Here is a 6,343-nt window from a genome sequence, read left to right on the forward strand (position 1 = left end):
AAGGCATTTTAAAGCTGCTCTGATTCGGATTGGTAATAAATTCAATTACAGTCCCTTYTGCCCTTGATAGCAATCAGTTTGAGATTTCTCCCTGTCCTTATCTCAACTCATGCACCTTTCATTACATTTTCTCTCTCTTATCCAGTTGTGGAGAGGAGTGATAGAGCARCTTGGTGGTTACCTGGCATCCAGATAGGGTCAACCCACCGTTACAGCATTTGTAGAACAGAGGCATTTGTGATTGTGGATTTTATAGAAAAAATAGCAACCTGTATGTGGCAAATTACATTTGATTATTGCAAAAAGTGTTTATATTTACATATAAAAATGTGCACAGAGAAAAAACATGCAGTAGAAATGGTTGGGGAAACATGAATGGGAAAGGAAATGAACTCCAATTTCTTATTTTTATTTAGCAAAACTAAAACTTACCATTTTTTCATATATTGCTAGTCCCAGAACTAAAGACAGCTGAAATGTCCATTTAAAACTTTCTTTGCATAATTTGATACTAGCAGAGCAAGCAGCACCTGCTGATTCCCAGGGTACACCAATAAGTGCAGTCTGCAGGCTGAAACAGCTGGCACCTCTATTTAACATGATCAGGATTTACATTTAAAATGTACTCAGTATTATATTAGGTTTCAGTAACTACTTTTCATCATGTGACCATCTGTTTCTGCAGTTGCAATTTTGCGGTTCCCTTGATAGCTGTCCTCAAAAAAAACAAACAAACAAACAAAAAAAAAAAAAAAAAAACCAAGCCCAAACCGACGAAAGTCATGCTGGGTATGCTGCAGTAAACCTCTTTACTGAACACTAAGGAGCAAAATTGTCTGATGTGGTTTAGTCCTGATGGGCAACTCAGCATCACACAGCCACTTTCTCACTTCCTCAGTGGGGTAGAGGAGAGAATCCAAAGGGTAAAAGTGGAAAAACCCAAGAGCAGAGATAGAGTCAGTTTAACAAATTAACAAAAGCTGTGCATGSAAGCRAAACAAAACAAGGAATTTATTCACCTCTTCTCACAGTCAAGCARGTGTTCAGCCATTTCCAGGAAAGCCAAGTTCCATCACGTATAATGGTTACTTGGAAGGAAAGAAAATACCATCATTCCAAACACCCACCTTTCCTCCTTCTCCCCCAGCTTCAGTTTGTATCACCTGTCCCATCTGTGCTCCCTCTGAAATGTTTGTGCACTCCCAGCTTGTGAGGAGRTGGGRCWGCWKGAGAAGCAGGAAAGGCCTTGATGCCCTACAAGYACTAAATAATTAAATAATGAAAATATCCTTGTGCTATCAACACTTTTCTCTTGACAAATCCAATACATAACACCAGGCAAGCTAAACAAAAATAAGTTACTCCTCTACACAGGCCAAGAACCGTAAACATAAGAGCAAACATTGTTTTTTTAAATATCACTAAGGGTACCATGACTATTTCACGATCAGGCCCAAACAATGCTATGTAACTAAGCTGAAAAATGATATCTGAAGCTTACCCATTCACAGCAGCAGAAAAATTTAATAAAAAGCCCACCAAAACCTGAACACTGGCCACAAAATGTTGACAGACAGAAGTGGTCCAGTATCACTTACAGATTACTTCCTGACTGCAAAAGATGGGTAATTTGGATAGATTCTTGGGATCTRGAGAACATGAATATGAGTTGTCACTCAGAGAAGAAGCTGATTACTCTTCCTGGAAAGAACTAGCTTTAGTTACTTGTTGGTCGACAGTGTAAAATTTGCTAATTGTCAGTACCAGCACTTCAAAAGGAAAAGAGTTTTTTTTTTTCTCAAAGGCAAGTGATATGTACCAACACCGAGATTAGTATTGCAGAGTGGAGGAAGCTCTGGATCCAACACTCTAGGATTTGAACTTAGTTCTGACTTTAACTGAAACTGAACAGAAATAAATTGAAAACTCAATATATGGGTCAGTATGCTAGGACCCCATGAACTGAAATGGAACAAAACCATCATATTTTTAGAAATGTTCATGGTGAATCTTTGGAAAAAATGTCTTAAATAATTAATTTTTTTTTTTTTTTATGAAGTAGAATAGTAGTTTCCTATAGTGCTTTCTTGCTTCAAATTACCTCCCACAAGAATTTGAAATGATTATATTGATCATGACAAAGATACTGATAGCCACTCTGCTCTTCTACAAGCAAGAAAAGGGAAAAATTCTATCAGACCATTGCACTCCTSTTCAGAGTGAGATATTCTGAGAATAGCTAAGCAGTGACAAAGCCTTGCCAGCTGCGGACAATTTGTGTTTGGAGGCAATTATTGTGGTGCTGCAGACTGACACATTCTATAGGAGTTGTTTTGTGGTAGCCCTGGTCTGATCGTGTGGACTGAATGTCCTTTAGTAATTGGAGCATTAAACTTTTTGGTGCATCTTTCTGTTTGCAGTACTTTTTGGTGCATCTTTTAATTTGATTTCAGCCATGAGAAATGGAGGCAGCTGAGRGATTTTCTTTGAAAGCACAATTCTGACACTAAAAAAGAAAAAAAAAAMCACACATCTATATATATGAAAATACCTTTARTGTTCCTCTTGTAAAGTGAGAAATGTATTACTTTTTCTGTATTTRAATTTGTAGTGTCTGTAGCAGTATTCAGAAGTTTGTGAGTCTGATTAAAGTTGAGCTATAATAAAAACTGAAAAGGATCATTATGTAACAAAGTTTAGAAAAAGAAAACTTGTTTTTACTGAATTGCTCTTTGAAACCCTAAAAGAAGAAAATGTGTTTCATTTTTGGATTACTGAGGTTTCTTAAATTTACCTTCATAAGTAAACTTGGCCAAATCAAAGACTGATGGCTCAAAACATGACAGCACARTATAATCATCATAATGCCTACTTTTTATGGTATATTCTTCACACCACACTTTCAAAGCTTCCTGTGGCACCCACATTTGTTATTTGCACAAGAACCAGCTTGCCAGCTTTAATTATAATCCATATGCTATTACAAGTTAGTTGTTGAACAAACAGGAGAATCTAAGTGTATGTGTAATCAACTGTTTGGTTATATTAAAAGTTGTTTTTAGGGCTAGAAAAGGATTATCTTCTTTATTACATTACCATGGTGATAACGTTCCTATTTTCCAACAAAGTAATGCCTTGCCTTTCTTCTATAACAGCTTTTCTTCCATTTTCCAATTCTTCTACTAGTTCCTTAAAATGAAAATGTAAACATTTAGATTGCTTTAACAAAGACCAAGGAAAAAAAAAAAAAGAAAGTGCAAATATATAAATAATCAAGTCTCCAAGCAACAAAACTCATGCATGATTTGTCGCACAGTGCTTTATTTGGAATTTTTTCTTCATGATTGCAAGAAAGGGGATAAACAGAATCTCTTATTCAATGGCTAGGGATGCTCAGGTAGGGAAAATAAATGTCTTCCTCAAGGTCGTGATAGGTTCTGCTGAGAACTAAAAGAAATACTATTTGCCAATTCTCCAGTCCTCTAAAGCTATACTAGGGTGTTTTATACTGAAAAGCACAAGTTATACAGGATTTGAAGTATTTAGTTTCTCTCTTTCTATATGAGTATTTATTCCATAAGAAAAATCTCCTGAATTTCTGCAACTTTTAGACTAGCATAAAGTATCCCTTGAGGATTAAAAAAAAMCCCAAAAACATTAGAAGAATTTTCTGATAGATCTAAATCAGCTCATGGAAACTAAGCTGATGCTTTTTTTTTTCAAATAAATTGCAAGTATATGTAGAATGAATCATAGAATGCTARGAGGTTGGAATAGATCTTAAAGATCCTCTGGTCCCAATGACCCTGACATGAGCAGGGACACCTCCCACTAGATCAGGTTGATCAAGGCCTTATCCAACCTCCCATTGAACACTGCCAGGGATRGGGATCCCACAACCTCCCTGGGCAACTTGTTCCGGTGTCTCACCATCCTCACAGTAAAAAAAAATTTCTTCCCAATATCTGATTCAAATTTTCCCCCTTTCAGTTTGTACCCATTACTCCTTGTCCTGTCACTACAGTTCCTGATGAAGAGTCCCTCTCTGTCTTCCCTGTCAGCCCCGTCCAGATACTGGAAGGTGCTGTGAGTTCTCCACACAACCTTCTCTTCTCYAGGCTGAAGTGCCCCATCTTTCTTAGACTGTCTTCGTAGGGAAGCGGTTTCAGTGCACCTAAAGTCTTCATGGTTCTCCMCTGGACTGCTTCAATATTAAAATTAAATATATCAATGTGTGATAAGTAAACCTAGTTGTAAGAAGTCAGGCATTCCTGACTCATTCCTTCTGTGATGCTGCCTTGCCTTTYCAAAGTTTATGAAGAATCGCTTTCTTTGCTCACTAAAAATTATACATACATTCATTGTAATGGGATAGAACCCTGGGCACATTATTRTGTCCTAGGTGAAGAATCAAGCTTTTGAGTTGTGAGATTTCATCCCATTATTAGGAATGTATGCATATTTTGAGAACTGGCTCCTGATCCATAAAGCACAAAATTCTTTTTTAGCAGTGGAAGTAATTTTATGGGTTTTCCACAATGGACTTWCAAATGACATACAGTGGACTAACAAGTGATTTTAATTTAATTTCATATTTTTTGTACAGACTAAGAAATTTTTAATTCTTTACTGAATTTTTGAATTTGAGATGATTATAAACTAGTTTTTACACAGAGCTACAGAAGAAAATCTTAGTCTACACCAAGCTAAAGGCAGTAGCATGCCATGTAACAAACTATAAAAGATACAAAGAAAAATGAGTCCCAGCCAGTTTTAAGGGAACTTATTCAGGCAGGAATATTGTGAATGAATAACTGCACTTGTGATGCAAAGTATTTACCAGTTCCAGAGAGATATATTCATACTTTGGGAAAGGGGGTGAAGTCTGTACTTTTTTACTRTATTCTGGGAATGGGAGTGAGCTTACAGTCCTGTGAACTGCTCTGCCAAGAGGTTGTRATATTGAGCTGAAAAAGGCTTCCTGAGATGCTGTCTGGAGTCCTCTTCTTTCATGGGCAAGYACATTATATAACGCAATTTATAAACTGAGCAAGCTTCTCAACAATAGTTGAAGAAATCTCCATCCATTAGAAAACTTCCATAACTGCTCTGATGGTAAATAAGGCATTTAATTTCTATTCTAAGTTTATTCATGGCCAGTTGATAAACATTTGTTCTCATTACTTGTAGTTTAAATAGCTCACATATCTTCCTCATSTGTTTATCTTCTCTGCTTTTCCAGGCTCTGCTCCCATATATTTAGATTGAACAGTCATATAAGAATTGGTCCTTAATTTTCCAGGTTTAATGAGCCAAAGCTTTTATTTCTTCCAGCAAGATAAACTTTCCATTATCCTTATTATTTTGCAAGCCTTTTGTGCACTGATTCCAGTCAAAATGAAGCTCCCTGGATATCAGTGACCTTGCAAACTTTTCCCTTTCTTGGAATGTGAGCTGCAAGTCATCACTGAATTATTGTCTGAATCATATTGTCTATTAATTATATCCTTCACTCCTTTAGCCAGTTATTTCATTACTATGGTTCTTTTATTTTTTTTTTTTCCTCCTTTTTTCCCCAGTTAATCTGAAATATTTTGCAGAACATCTCTTGTTCTTGACTGAGGTCTAATCACATTTTCAAAACTACTTTTTTGTCCAACTTCTCTGTTACAGTTTTGATATTTACCTAAACAATGTCTGAAAATGTATCACATTTTATTGTAGAAATTGCTAGATAAAGGAATATGCTACAACACTGAGGAATAACTGGGCTCTACAATTTACTAACAGCACTTGTTCTTTAATATATATTTTTGAAACCACAATCTGCCCTGAAGATTATTTGTGATATTATATATTTCTATAGTGAATTCATACCAAAACCTGACCCATGGGAATCTGTAACAGCTTTTCACTCCTTAAGTTTCATCTGAAAAAAAAGACCGAGTCTTGGGAGGTTTATGCCAAGGGAAGCAAGCTAAAACTTTCCCAGTGATCCTGGGTTTCTTTAACACAAAAGGCGCAAGCCAGAAGAAGTTGTAGAAATGACAGTGACAACAGAACTAAGCCAGAATGTGCAAATCTTCAGATTTCTTTTAATGAGGCATTGGACTGTGAAGAGTGCAGTGAAGTAAAATAACTTCCAAACACTTTTGCTTCTTGGTACTCTATTTTTCACATTTTTATCTTATTCAAGATAGATCACTAATATTCATAATAGCAAAACATTTATTTCAGTCCTGTACTGTGTTTATGTGGCAAAGTTTTGGTGAAGGGAGGCTGCAGGTGGGTCCTATGTAAGAAAAGACAGTGAGCTACTACCATGTTTGGCACAGACCACTCC

This window comes from Malurus melanocephalus, unplaced genomic scaffold (assembly GCF_030028575.1).
Source record: "Malurus melanocephalus ecotype Western Australia unplaced genomic scaffold, MMel_1.1 scaffold_1, whole genome shotgun sequence".
Lineage (NCBI taxonomy): Eukaryota > Metazoa > Chordata > Aves > Passeriformes > Maluridae > Malurus > Malurus melanocephalus.